This window comes from Salvelinus fontinalis, chromosome 36 (assembly GCF_029448725.1).
Source record: "Salvelinus fontinalis isolate EN_2023a chromosome 36, ASM2944872v1, whole genome shotgun sequence".
In the NCBI taxonomy this organism is placed as follows: Eukaryota; Metazoa; Chordata; class Actinopteri; order Salmoniformes; family Salmonidae; genus Salvelinus; species Salvelinus fontinalis.
The window spans coordinates 9,643,147-9,658,237 of record NC_074700.1 but is presented as its reverse complement, the minus strand read 5'-3'; the positions used below and the strand labels follow the sequence as shown (position 1 = coordinate 9,658,237).

The 15,091-nt window shown below is 42.3% G+C and overlaps 1 protein-coding gene across 6 annotated transcripts in view; it reads right to left on the bottom strand.

Annotated features, from left to right (window-relative positions):
* Nucleotides 1-3,503, bottom strand: part of LOC129835191 (multiple PDZ domain protein-like) — a 71,697-nt gene extending 68,194 nt beyond the window's left edge. For 3 of the 6 annotated variants that reach the window (XM_055900629.1, XM_055900630.1, XM_055900627.1), the window contains exon 1: nt 3,384-3,502. The gene's annotated coding sequence lies outside the window, so the exon portion shown is untranslated. Of the gene's footprint in view, nt 1-3,383 lie in introns of all 6 variants that reach the window. The other 3 variants (XM_055900626.1, XM_055900628.1, XM_055900631.1) reach the window with 2 other exon arrangements.
* Nucleotides 3,504-15,091: the final 11,588 nt, after the last annotated feature.

Genomic DNA, 15,091 nt, shown 5'->3' with positions numbered 1-15,091 from the left:
AAAATACATATGTGTTACACACCCTCCATATAAGCACCCCCTATTTGACCTTTGACCAAATGAATATGACATCAACATGAAACCATTACGAGTGTTGTTGCAATGCTACTTTTGTCAATCATTATCACATAGGCTACTTAGTCATTCAGTGTTTATATCCATGTCCACTCTGACCAGTGTGTTCTTAAAGACTGCCCGACAATTAAAACATCTCAGCAGCCTACTCCCTGAATTGTCATACTTCACAGGACATAATATAAAATACAGATTTGTATGCTGAATTTGTTTTTGTTATGCTAAAGATGAGAGCTGCTACACTACAGAACAAAGGTTTCGTGCAGGTGCTACAATACTACTAGAAGAAGTAGGTCATTACTAGGCACATGCAGGTTGATGGGGCGTTTGTATTTGAGTAATGCTCTTATTCAGGGATTAACATCTGCCAATTGCCATTCCTGGGGCCTTAACTGACATTGGCAATGGCTTTGTGACATGTATGTCACCGCCAGTCATCTGTGTGGCCTTGGCAAAGTCATTTACTATGCATGTTAGGCCAAACAGGCAGGTGTTCTGCATCTATGCTCAGTACCCGAATCAATAGCCATATCACATCTCAGTTACTGTATATCAAGTATCCACTAATACATTAAGAAATTAGTTGTGTGTTACTATACCAAGGCACAGTGATGCTTTTAAAACTGAAAGGTTAAGTGATGCAGATGAAGTCAATGTTCTAATGTGAATGAAATGTCTTCCTTTTATATTGGGACATTTTTTATACATCAAAAGGTACAATAATGTACAAATACCTGGATGTTAAATATTGCACATATAGTTGGAATACAGTAAATTGTCTTACTAACTGCTCTGTAACCTTGTCATACCCACTCCAGTCATACCGTGCAAGCACATTGATAGAAAACGGTTTCTTTAATTGCATTTATCCATTATCAATGATAAGTGGTATGGGGAGGATCTTAATTATTTAATTTTCTTAAATCTTATATTAGCTCAATCATTAGGTGCAGGTGCATATGCTGAATAGCTGATTCTCATGGCATTATCAGCCATAGAATAGCCTATATACCTATCTGTAGGCTATATTTACAGCAAATGTCTATAAACTTACAGACAATAGCCCTTTTTGTCACCCAATATAAAAACGAGTTTGAAACCAAAATAGAAACAACTTAAAGCTTTATTTAGGGCCTATCATTTGGTTTGGACAAACAGATTGACTAGTCAATAGGATAATGGTTTCTTGAAGTTTTTTTTCTAGGGATCCCGGCTAACAAATTTGGTTTCTTTGTAGTTGTGGGAACATACGTTTTTGGTTTCCAATTGGTTCTGGGAACGAAGCCATATGTTTCCTGACCGATAAAACAAAAACGTTCTGAGAACTTAAGCGAAAATTTCAAAGGAAACAAGCACTCATTAAGATAAGGTGTGGCAAATTAGTGGGCGTGGCCAACACACCTGAACACACTTAACAAGATCGAGAATAGAGTTTTGTTGATGCTGAGAACAGAATGTATCGGTTTTAAATAACATTCTTACAACGTTACTAATGTCTTCTTATGGTTTTTTATGTAACGTTTTCTTAATGTTCTCAGAACATGACTAAATGTAACCATGAGGAAACCTGCAGAAAATGTTATGCTGAAGTATTGAAATTCCCACAGATGATCATTGTTTATTAAGGTTCTGTTAAAGTAATGAAATGCCTTTAGGGTGAATGTTTCTGGGTGAATGTTTCTGACATTTTCAGACTACTAAACCACTATTTAGAACCATGGAGAGTAGGGTTAGGGTAACCCTAACCCTAACCACAAGTTACAAAGAAAACAGAAGCTGCATCCACTATTCCAGCACCATTTCTGCATCATCAAATCACCCATGCTTAGTCTAATACAGTGACAACTAAAAGACACCAAAAACTATTTAGTCCAATCAACGTAAGCTAAATATTATTTGGCTGTCCATGGTTCTAATTTCTGTGTGTGTGTGTGTTAATGCAAATAGAAACATGTTGACTCACCCTAGTTGTACGAAATGGTCTATGACTCAGTCATACAATACACTTTTAGTTTTTGTTGTCATAGGCTACCTGGCTAAAATACTTGCTCGCTAGCCTAACTTTGTTTCATGGGCAACGATGAGCTGGGTCAACATTAGCCTACTACACATACATCCTTTCAGGGGCACAAAGTAGGAATTTATGGTTGGATCAGAATTGCCGTTATAATTATTGGCCAGTACGGAGAATTAAGTAAAATCCACAAGTCAAAATCCCTAACTCCATCCATGGCTAATTTAGGAAAGGGCCGATTTTAGCTAGCTATCCACCGAAGGAAAACAACACAAGAGAAAAAAACTACATTTGTTGCATATCATTTGATGTTTGCTCTAGATGTGATGTGATTGGTGTGAAGCCAAAGCCAAATCCAAAACAGGCTTCCCTTGACCCTTTTTTTTGGTGTGCCAGGACCATTCACAGTTGAGCTCACTCAGTTTAGCTCAAAGCTGATTGGCTATTATATTATAATTTATTTTAATCAAGGGTGAACAAATGCTCTCTGGCTACACTTGCATGCAATGCTACGGGCGGCAACAATCTCATGGGCTACACACACAGAGACAGAGATGTGCTGTTTCGCTCCCTCAGATGCTTTCTCTGGAGAGATAGATTCAGCCTCTTGTGAATTTAAGGAGAAGTATGAAAACACAGAGATGAAAGATAAATTGTATGTTTTTTTTTTCTTGGTAATTTTTTGGGGGAAGCCTGGCTTCCCATGGCCTCCATCAATACACGCCACTGGCTCTTACCAAGCTCTAAGAAACGTTATGTGCTAGCTGGGATAGTTCTAACTATGGATCCATAACACCACTATAGCATAGTTTTCGTTCACCGCTACCTCAAGGCATATTTAACTAACTGAAATGTGTTTGTACAAGTGTCGGCACTGTCTGTTTATACGTTTACATAGTATTATTTTAAATCTAGCCTCGCCTCGGCAACAGAAGGCAACGAATACAATCCGCTTTTCTCAACTCCCCCTCCTTCTCCATCTCTTCTTCAGGATACTGAATCAACAGGTATTCGACATTATCAGAGACGCCAAAGAAGTTGTATACCGTTGTGACAACGTAATGAAACCGCCCAAGTGCTTGAAACATTCGGACAAAACTATAAACATATAATATAGGCTATGGGAGAGAAAATTCAGATGTCGTTGGAAACATTGACCGCGCGAGCGTCAGAGAACGTAGCCTTTACAATTCCAAACTCGGAATTCAGCGTTACGTATGTATCCGAAACGCTTATTAACTTTTATCTTGCCAAATGCATTGAAAGGAGTATTATAGGAACGAAGGAAACTTACACAGGCGTTGACCCTTTGCTGGCGGCTTACACAGGACGTGTCCTGTTGTACTCCGGCTAACGGCGCATAGACTGGGCTTAAAGATGGGGCGTATTGTAACTCGATATTCTATAGACATTTGCAGCAACAGCGTCACCGAGAGTTGAGATCGAGACCAGCTATGGGAGAGACGGTGGAAGTTTATTGGGAAGTCACAGGCGCCGCTTGGTGGATACCATGACAACTAGGCCTAAAGTGCAGCCTGCTGTTATATAGCAGCCATCTCAAGTATTGCACTCAGACAGACTTGATTGGGGATTTATTTCATATGCATTGGGCAATTTTATAAGGGGGTCTATTTTTATAATCATGGGTATTGCAAAAGGCATGTCTGCTATTGCATACATTCAAATACAATGCATAAAAAGTATAATGGGTATTGGGGGCGTAGGCAGAACATGCAATGCAATGTAACTTAACACAGGCTTTCACAATGTTGCAGGTAACATCAATGCTTGAAGAAATGGTCGCTGGCAAGAATGATAAACAAGGGTATATACCATACTATTTGTCAAAACATAGATAACACATCTTTATCTTTCCATCTGTCCTTCACATTGTGAAGTTCTGATCTCCTGTGTTATTCTGATTACTCACAGCGTAGGGGTCCTGAAACCTATTCAAGTTGATGCAGAATAGTTTCTCAATATACTTCAGTGCGTATGCCTATCAATAAAGTCAGTGATCTCAATCATTAAGAAATAACTCCTTAAAGGGGAAATCTGCTGTTGCTACAGTCATTTTTGGACGAATAAATTAATGATATAGAGTACCAGTCAAAGTTCGAACACACCTACTCATTCAAGGGTTTTTCTTTATTTTTACTATTTTCTACATTGTAGAATAATAGTGAAGACATCAAAGCTATGAAATAACACATGTAATCATGTAGTAACCAAAAGACTGTTAAACAAATCAAAATATATTTTATATTTGAGATTCTTCAAAGTAGCCACCCTTTGCCTTGATGACAGCTTTGCACACTCTTGGCATTCTCTCAACCAGCTTCATGAGATAGTCACCTGGAATGCATTTCAATTAACAGGTGTGCCTTGTTAAAAGTTCATTTTAATGTGTTTGAGCCAATCAGTTGTGCTGCTACATGGTAGGGGTGGTGTACAGAGGAGAACAGCTCAAATAAGCAAAGAAAAATGAGAGTACATCATTACTTTAATACATGAAGGTCAGCCAATGTGGAACTTTTCAGTTGCAAAAACCATCGAGCGCTATGATTAAACTGGCTCTCATGAGGACAGCCATAGGAAAGGAGGACCCAGAGTTACCTCTGCTGCAGAGGATAAGTTCATTAGAGTTACCAGCCTCAGAAATTGCAGCCCAAATAAATGCTTCACAGAGTTCAAGTAACAGACACTGCTCAACATCAACTGTTCAGAGGAGACTGCATGAATCAGGCCTTCATGGTTGAATTGCTGCAAAGAAACCACAACTAAAGGACACCAATAAAAAGAAGAGATTGCTTGGGCCAAGAAACATGAGCAATCGACATTAGACCTGTGGAAATCTGTCCTTTGGTCTAATGAGTCCAAATTTGGAACCACATTTTTGGTTCCAACCGCCGTGTCTTTGTGAGACGCAGAGTAGGTGAACGGATGATCTCCGCATGTGTGGTTCCCATCATGAAGCATGGAGGAGGAGATGTGATAGTGTGGAGGTGCTTTGCTGGTGACACTGTCAGTGATTTATTTAGAATTCAAGGCACACTTAACCAGCATGGTTACCACAGAATTCTGCAGCGATACGCCATCCTATCTGGTTTGCGCTTAGTGGGACTATCATTTGTTTTTCAACAGGACACTGACACAACACACCTCCAGGCTGTGTAAGGGTTATTTGACCCAGAAGGAGAGTGATGGAGTGCTACATCAGATGACCTGGCCTCCACAAACCCCCGACCTCAACCCAATTGAGATGATTTGGGATGAGTTGGAAAACAGAGTGAAGGAAAAGCAGCTAACAAGTGCTCAGCATATGTGGGTACTCCTTCAAGACTGTTGGAAAAGCATTCCAGGTGAAGCTGGTTGAGAGAATGCCAAGAATGTGAAACGCTGTCATCAAGGCAAAGGGGGGCCACTTTAAAGAATCTCAATTTTTTTTGTTACTACATGATCCCATATCTGTTATTTCATAGTTCATAGTTTTGACATCTTCACTATTATTCTACAATGTAGAAAATTGTTAAAAAAAATTAAGAAAAACCCTTGAATGAGTAGGTGCACAACCTTTTCACTGGTACTTTATGTGAAATGGGATGATTAATTTGAGTTGTGTTGTGACAAGGGGTGGTATAGCGAAGATAGCCCTATTTGGTAAAAGACCAAGTTCATATTATGGCAAGAACAGCTCAAATAAGCAAAGAGAAACGACAGTCCATCATTACTTTAAGACATGAAGGTCAGTCAATACGGAACATTTCAAGAACTTTGAAAGTTTCTTCAAGTGCAGTTGCAAAAACCATCAAGCGCTATGATGAAACTGGCTCTCATGAGGACTGCCACAGGAAAGGAAGACCCAGAGTTCAAATCAAAGCAAAGTTTTTTGTCACGTGCGCCAAATACAACCTTACAGTGAAATGCTTACTTACAAGCTCTAACCAACAGTGCAATTTTAAGTAAAAAATAGGTATTATGTAGACAATAGATAAGTAAAGAAATAAAAAAAACTGTAAAATGACAGCGAAAATAACAGTCGCGAGGCCATATACAGGTGGTACTGGTACAGAGTCAATGTGGGGGGGCACCGGTTAGTCGGGCTAATTGAGGTAATATGTACATGTAGGTATAGGAAAAGTGACTATGCATAGATAGTCACAGAGAGTAGCAGCAGCGTAAAAGAGGGGGTTGGCGGGTGGCGGGACACAATGCATATAGTCCGGGTAGCCATTTCATTACCTGTTCAGGAGTCTTATGGCTTGGGGGTAAAAGCAGTTGAGAAGCCTTTTGGTCCTAGACTTGGCGCTCTGGTACCATTTGCCATGTGGTAGCAGAGAGAACAGTCTATGACTGGGGTGGCAGGGGTCTTTGGCAATTTTTAGGGCCTTTCTCCGACACTGCCTGGTATGGAGGTCCTGGATGGCAAGCTGCTTAGCCCCAGTGATGTACTGGGCTGTACGCACTACCCTCTGTAGTGCCTTGCGGTCAGAGGCCCGAGCAGTTGCCGTACCAGACAGTGATGCAACCAGTCAGGATGCTCTTGATGTTGCAGCTGTAGAACCTTTTGAGGATCTGAGGACCCATGCCAAATCTTTTCAGTATCCTGAGGGGGAATAGGCTTTGTCGTGCCCTCTTCATGACTGTCTTGGTGTGTTTGGACCATTCTAGTTTGTTGGGGATGTGGACACCAAGGAACTTGAAGCTCCCAACCTTCTCCACTACAGCCCCATCGATGAGAATGGGGGCGGGCTCGGTCCTCCTTTTCCTTTAGTCCACAATCATCTCTTTTGTCTTGATTACGTGGAGGAATAGGTTGTTAATCTGACATCACCCGGCTAGGTCTCTGACCTCCTCCCTATATGCTGTCTCGTCGTTGTCAGTGATCAGACCTACCACTGTTGTGTCGTGTGCAAACTTAATGATGGTGTTGGAGTCGTGCCTGGCCATGCAGCCATGGGTGAACAGGGAGTACAGGAGGGGACTGAGCACACACCCCTGAGGGACTCCAGTGTTGAGGATCAGCGTGGCAGATATGTTGCTACCTAACCTCACCACCTGGGGGAGGCCCGTCAGGAAGTCCAGGATCCAGTTGCGTATGGATGTGTTTAGTCCCAGGATCCTTAGCTTTGTGATGAGCTTTGAGGGCACTATGGTGTTGATCGCTGAGCTGTAGTCATTGAATGGCATTCTCACGTAGGTGTTCCTTTTGTCCAGGTGGGAAAGGGCAGTGTGGAGTGCAATGGAGATTGCATCATCTGTGGATCTGTTTGAGCGGTATACAAATTGGAGTGGGACTAGGGTTTCTGGGATAATGGTGTTAATGTGAGCCATTACCAGCCTTTCAAAGCACTTCATGGCTACGGACGTGAGTGTTACGGGTCTGTAGTCATTTAGACAGGTTACCTTAGTGTTCTTGGGCACAGGGACTATGGTGGTCTGCTTGAAACATGTTGGTATTAGAAACTCAATCAGGGACATGTTGAAAATGTCAGTGAAGACACCCGCCAGTTGGTCAGCACATGCCCGGAGCGCACGTCCTGGTAATCTATCTGGCCCAGCAGCTTTGTGAATGTTGACCTGTTTCAAGGTCTTACTCATGTTGGCTACGGAGAACGTGATGAGACAGTCGTCCGGAACAGCTGATGCTCTCATGCATGCCTCAGTTTTGCTTGCCTCGAAGCTCGTTTGGTAGGCTCGTGTCACTGGGCAGCTCGCAGCTGTGCTTCCCTTTGTAGTCTGTAATAGTTTGCAGGCCCTGCCACATCCGACAAGTGTCGGAACCGGTGTAGTACGATTCAATCTTCGTCCTGTATTGGCACTTTGCCTGTTTGATGGTTCTTCGGAGAGCATAGCAGGATTTCTTATAAGCTTCCAGGTTAGAGTCCTGCACCTTGAAAGCAGCAGATCTACCCTTTAGCTCAGTGCGAATGTTGCCTGTAATCCATGGCTTCTGGTTTGGGTATGTACATACGGTCACTGTGGGGACGACGTCCTCGATGCAATTATTGATGAAGCCAGTGACTGCTGCAGAGGATAAGTTCATTAGTTACCAGCCTCAGAAATTTCAGCCCAAATAAACGCCTCAAAGAGTTCAAGTAACAGACACAGCTCAACATCAACTGTTCAGAGGAAACTGCGATAATTAGGCCTTCATGGTCGAATTGCTGCAAAGAAACCAGTACTAAAGGACACCAATAAGAAGAAGATACTTGCTTGGGCCAAGAAACATGAGCAATGGACATTAGACCGGTGTAAATATGTCCTTTGGTCTGATGAGTCCAAATGGCCGATTTTTGGTTCCAATCACCATGTCTTTGTGAGACGCAGAGTAAGTGAACGGATGATCTCTGCATGTGTGGTTCCCACCGTGAAGCATGGAGGAGGATGTGTGATGTTGGTGGGGTGCTTTGCTGGTGACCCTGTCTGTGAAACCATCTGGTTTGCTCTTAGTGGGACCATCATTTGTTTTTCAACAGGACAATGACCCAACACACCTCCAGGCTGTGTAAGAGCAATTTGACCAAGAATGAGTGTGAGGAATCAAATAAAATACAATTTTATTGGTCACATACACATGGTTGGTTAGCAGATGTTATTGCGAGTGTAGCGAAATGCTTATGCTTCTACATCCGACAGTGCAGCAGTATCTAACAGGTGACATCCAACAATTCCACAACAAAACCTAATCTAGTAAAGGAATGGGATAAGAATATATACATATAAAATACAGTGGCAAGAAAAAGTATGTGAACCCTTTCGATTTACCTGGATATCTGGATAAATTGGTCATCAAATTTGATATGATCGTCATCTAAGTCACAACAATAGATAAACAAAGTGTTCTTAAACTAAGAGCAAACAAATTATTGTATTTTTCTTGTCTGTATTGAATACATCATTTAAACATACACAGTGTAGGTTGGGAACCCCAAGGCTAATGACTTCTCCAAAAGCTAATTGGAGTCAAGAGTCAGATGTGAGTTTGCTATTCACAAGAAGCATTGCTGATGTGAACCATGCCTCGAACAAAAGAGATCTCAGAAGACCTAAGATTAAGAATTAAGAATGGTTGACTTGAATAAAGCTAGAAAGGGTTACAAAAGTATCTCTAAAAGCCTTGATGTTCATCAGTCCACGGTAAGACAAATGATCTCTAAATGGAGAAAGTTCAGCACTGTTGTTAGTCTCCCTAGGAGCTGTCCTGCAAAGATGACTGCAAGAGCACAGCACAGAATGCTCAATGAGGTTAGGAATAATTCTAGAGTGTCGGCTAAAGACATCCAGAAATCTCTGGAACATGCTAGCATCTCTGTTGACGAGTCTACGATATGTAAAACTCTAAACAAGAATGGTGTTCATGGGAGGACACCACGAAAGAAGCCACTGCTGTCCAAAGAAAACATTGCTGCATGTCTGAAGTTTGCAAAAGTGCAACTGGATGTTCCACAGCGCTACTGGCAAAATATTCTGTGGACAGATGAAACTACAGTTGAGTTGTTTGGAAGGAACATAAAACACTAGGTGTGGAGAAAAAAAGGCATAGCACACCAACATCAAAACCTCATCCCAACTGTAAAGTATGGTGGAGGGAGTATCATGGTTTGTGGCTGCTTTGCTGCCTCAGGTCCTGGACAGCTTGCTATCATCGACGGGAAAATTAATTCCCAAGTTTATCAATACGTTTTGCAGGAGAATGTAAGGCTCTCTGTCCACCAATTGAAGCTTAACAATAGTTGAGTGATGCAACTAGACAACGACCCAAAACAGAAGTAAATCAACAATAGAATGGCTTCAACAGAAGAAAATATGCCTTCTGGAGTGGCCCAGTCCTGACCTCAACCCGATTGAGATGTTGTGGCATGACCTCAAGAGAGCAGTTCACACCAGACATCCCAAGAATATTGCTGAACTGAAACAGTTTTCTAAAGAGGAATGTTCCAAAATTCCTCCTGACCGTTGTGAAGGTCTGATCCGCAACTACAGAAAACTTTTGGTTGAGATTATTGCTGCCATAGTAGGGTCAACCAGTTATTAAATCTAAGGGTTCACATACTTTTTCCACCCGTCACTGAATGTTCACACGGTGTGTTCAATAAAGACATCAAAACATATAATTGTTTGTGTGTTATTACTTCAAGCAGACTGTGTTTGTCTATTGTTGTGACCTAGATGAAGATCAGATCAAATTGTATGACCAATTTATGCATAAATCCAGCTATTTCCAATGGGTTCACGTACTGTATATGGATGAGCAGTGACAGAGCGGCTAAGAGGCTGTAAGTTTCTACTTTTATTTTCTTAGTCAACCTTGTGTTCTTTTTCTTTGTGTTCTTGAATGTAGCCCTGTTTCTTTGTGTTCTGGAACGTAGCCGTGTCTTTCCTTTTTGTTCATTGATTTCACCTGTGTTCGTTTCTCATCAGCTCCCCATTTAGTTCAATTCTTTCTGTTTGTTTGGTTGTGAGGTATTGTTTGTTTTTGACTGCCTACCTGTGTTTGACCATTGCCTGCCTGTGACCACAATTCCTGCCTTCTGCGAAAGCTTAATAAACATCTGCTGCTCTCGGCGCGTGAATCTACACCTTTTTCACCCTGCGTATTCATTACAGATGAAATAGATAATAAAGATAGTGAAGGATACATTTGTTATATACATTTATATACATTTGAGATGAGTAATGTGAGATATGTAAACATTATTAAAGTGTCTAGTGTTCCATTTATTAAAGTGGCCAATGATATCAAGTCTGTAAGTAGGCAGTCACTTCTCTGTGCTAGTGGTGGCTGTTTAACAATCTGATGGCCTTGAGATAGAAACTGTTTGTCAGTCTCTCTGCCCCAGCTTTGATGCACCTGTACTGACCTCACCTCTTGGATGTAAGCGGGGTAAACAGGTAGTGGCTCGGGTGGTTATTGTCCATGATGATCTTTTTTGCCTTCCTGTGATATCGGGTGTTGTAGGTGTCTTGGAGGGCAGGTAGTTTGCCCCAGTGATGCGTTGTGCAGACCGCAACACCCTCTGGAGAGCCTTGCAGTTGTGGGCGATGCAGTTGCCATACCAGGCGGTGATACAGCCCGACAGGATGCTCTCAATTGTGCACCTGTTAAAGTTAGTGAGGGTTTTAGGTGACAAGCCACATTTTTTTTCAGCCACCTGAGGTTGAAGAGGCGTTGTTTCCCTTCTTCACCACACTGTCTGTGTGCGTGGACCATTTCAGTTTGTCTGCGACATGTACACCGAGTAACTTAACTTTCCACCTTCTCCACTGCTGTCCTGTCGATGTGGACAGGGGGGTGTTCCCTTTTCTGTTTTCTGAAGTTCATGATCATGTAGTTTGTTTTTCTGACATTGAGTGAGAGGTTATTTGTCTGACACCACACCCCGAGATGCCTCCCCTCCTCCCTGTAGGCTGTCTCGTCGTTGTTGGTAATCAAGCCTACCACTGTTGTGTCGTCTGCAAACTTGATGATGGAGTTGGAGGCGTGCATGGCCACGCAGTTGTCTGTGAACAGGGAGTACAGGAGGCTGAGAACTTACCCTTGTGGGCCCCAGTGTTGAGGATCAGCGGAGTGGAGATGTTTCCCACCTTCACCACCTGAAGGCGGTCCATCAGGAATTCCAGGACCCAGTTGGACGGGGGGGGGGGGGGGGGGGGGGGTTACTATGATGAGTTTGGAGGGTACTATGGTGTTGAGTGCTGAGCTGTAGTCAAAGAACAGCATTATTACATAGGTATTCTTCTTGTCCAGATGGGATTGGGCAGTGTGCAGTGGGCAGTGTGATGGCGATTACAGCATCTGTGGACCTATTGGGGCGGAAAGCAAATTGAAGTGGGTCTAGGGTGACAGGTAGGGTGAAGGTTATATGATCCTTGACTAGTCTCTCAAAGCACTTCATGATGACAGAAGTGAGTGCTACGGAGCAATAGTCACTTTGTTCAGTTATCTTAGCTTTCTTGGGAACAGAAACAATGGTGGCCATCTTGAAGCATGTGGGGACAGCAGACTGCGATAGGGATTGATTAAATATGTCCGTAAACACACCAGCCAGCTGGTCTGCGCATGCTCTGAGGACGAGGCTAGGGATGCCGTCTGGGCCGGCAGCCTTGCGAGGGTTAACACGTTTAAATGTTTTACTCACGTTGGCCACGAAGGAGGAGAGCCCACAGTCTTTGGTAGTGGGCAGCGTGGGTGGCACTGTATTGTTCTCAAAGCATGCAAAGAAGTTGCTTAATTTGTCTGGAAGCAAGACATTGATGTCCCCGACGGTGCTGGTTTTCTTTTTGTAATCCGTGATTGTCTGTAGACCCTGCCACATACATCTCGTGTTTGAGCCATTGAATTGCGACTCCACTTTGTCTCTATAATGACACTTTGCTTGTTTGATTGCCTTACGGAGGGAATAACTACACTGTTTGTATTTGGCCATATTTCCATTCGCCTTGCCATGATTAAATGCGGTGGCATGTGCTTTCAGTTTTGCGCGAATGCTGCCATCAATCCACGGTTTCTAGTTAGGGAAGGTTTTAATAGTCTCAGTGGGTACAACATCTCCCATACACTTCCTTATAAACTCCCTCACCAAGTCAGCGTATATGTCAATGTTATTATCTGAGGCTACCCGGAACATATCCCAGTCCACGTGATCGAAGCAATCTTGAAGTGTGGAATCCGATTGGTCAGACCAGCGTTGGATAGACCTAAGCACGGTGTCTTCCTGTTTTAGTTTCTGCCTATAGGAGTGGAGCAACAAGATGGAGTCATGGGCAGATTTGCCAAAGGAGGGCGGGGGAGGGCCTTGTATACATCACGGAAGTTAGAGTAGCTACTTGCTCGTGTTTAGCAATCGATATGCTGAGCCTTTTTCTCAAATTAGCCTTGTTAAAATCTCCAGCTACAATAAATGCAGCCTCAAGATATATGGTTTCCAGTTTGCATAAAGTCCAGTGAAGTTCCTTGATGGCCATCTTGGTATCCTCTTGTGGGGGGATATACACGGCTGCAGTAGCGGATTTAGGTATAGGCGACATGGGGGCGGCACGGGGTGACCGCACCAAAAAATTGGAATGGTGACATTTGCGAGATCAGTTTTTATTCGCTCATTTGCACGTCACATCAATGATATCATGTCACCGTGTGGGACTGTGGGTCAATTAACCTTGTCATAGTGGGTGCCCTGATTCTAGTTTGTGAGCTAGGCAGGCTATTGCCTAGGAAGGTTTCCCACTCAGAAGTACAACATGGGGAGGGGGGCGGGGCTAGGTTGACCTCAGTTCTCCACACTGGATGCCAGAGGTAGGGGGAGCGGGGGAATCAATCAAATAGCGCACCTCAAACTTTGTACAGTACTAGTGCGATTTTAAAATCAGCCACACTATGAACCACAATTCATTCATAACACTGTGAAAATATAGTTTGACAGACATATTGTTAAGTTTAGGTCATAACATATGGTTTGCCAAACTGTTTTGCAACCCTTTATATGATACAGTTGCTAATTTTTCAAGTGTGAATTCAGATCATTTTGGGACACTTTTTGCTAAATCCCTTTTCCAATCCATGCTGCTTTTATAACAGGATGTTCTTGTTCAGTCGTGCATTTCAGATTCCTAGACAGTTTATTGTATCAACCTATGGGAGGCCAATATGAAAGTGGGGAAGTCATTGGATGAGCTGGTAGATTTGACAAATGAAAGTTCTATTCTATCCCCAATAGTTGACATTGCAGTTATTTCCTCTGCAATTAGATAGACATGATTATTTCATAAACCCTATTATGTACCATCATAAATGGCACAAATTAACCAAGCTCCATTAGCCAATGCAAGTCATGTAAAAATCAATCATATGTCAAGGTGTGACAGACAAATCCTGGCCTTCTGCAGCGCGGCAAGACAGTGTTTAGACTACTGAGCTGAAGCCTAGGCATTACCTCTGAGACCTGACACACGTTGTCAGTAACTATCTCAAATTCAACCATGCTATCTATGTCACGGCCGTTTAAAGGAGTGGACCACGGTGCAGCGCGATTGGAATACATCTTTTAATTCAACAAAGAACACTTAACAAACTAACAAAATAACAAAATAACAAAATAACAAACGAACAAACGAACAAACGAACAAACGAACAAACGAACAAACGAACAAACGAACAAACGAACAAACGAACAAACGAACAAACGAACAAACGAACAAACGAACAAACGAACAAACGAACAAACGAACAAACGAACAAACGAACAAACGAACAAACGAACAAACGAACAAACGAACAAACGAACAAACGAACCGTGAAGCCAACGTAGTGCTCACAGGCAACTAAACATGGACAACTACCCACCAATACAGGTGGGAAAAAGGCAACCTAAGTATGTGTCTCAATCAGAAACAACGATAGACAGCTGTCCCTGATTGAGAACCACACCCGGCCCAACACATAGAAATGCAAAATCATAGAACATACAACATAGAATGCCCACCCAAATCACACCATGACCAAACCAAAATAGAGACATAAAAAGCTCTCTACGGTCAGGGAGTGATCTAGTTGAGCTTTGCTGCTCTGATTAGTGGGACGACAGTACACAAACACCTCCCCTAATCATAGAACATGTGTACAAGTCTACAATTATATTGGTACATTTTAATGAGTGGGAATGCAGGATTTTTGTTCTAATTCAAGTTTTATTGATACATATGTTTGACCTTTTATATCACCCTTTATGTAGTGACTTTGCGTATAAATTATTTGTGTAGCATCTATACCATACAATATATACACTGAACAAAAATATAAACGTAACATGTAAAGTGTTGCTCCTCATTTTTCATGAGCTGAAATAAAAGATCCCAGAAATGTTCCATACGCACAAAAAGCTTATTTCTCTAAAATGTTTTTAAATGCGTTAGTGCGCATTTCTCCTTTGCCAAGATAATCCAACCACCTGGCAGGTGTGGCATGTCAAGAAGCTGATTAAACACCATGATCATTACACAGGT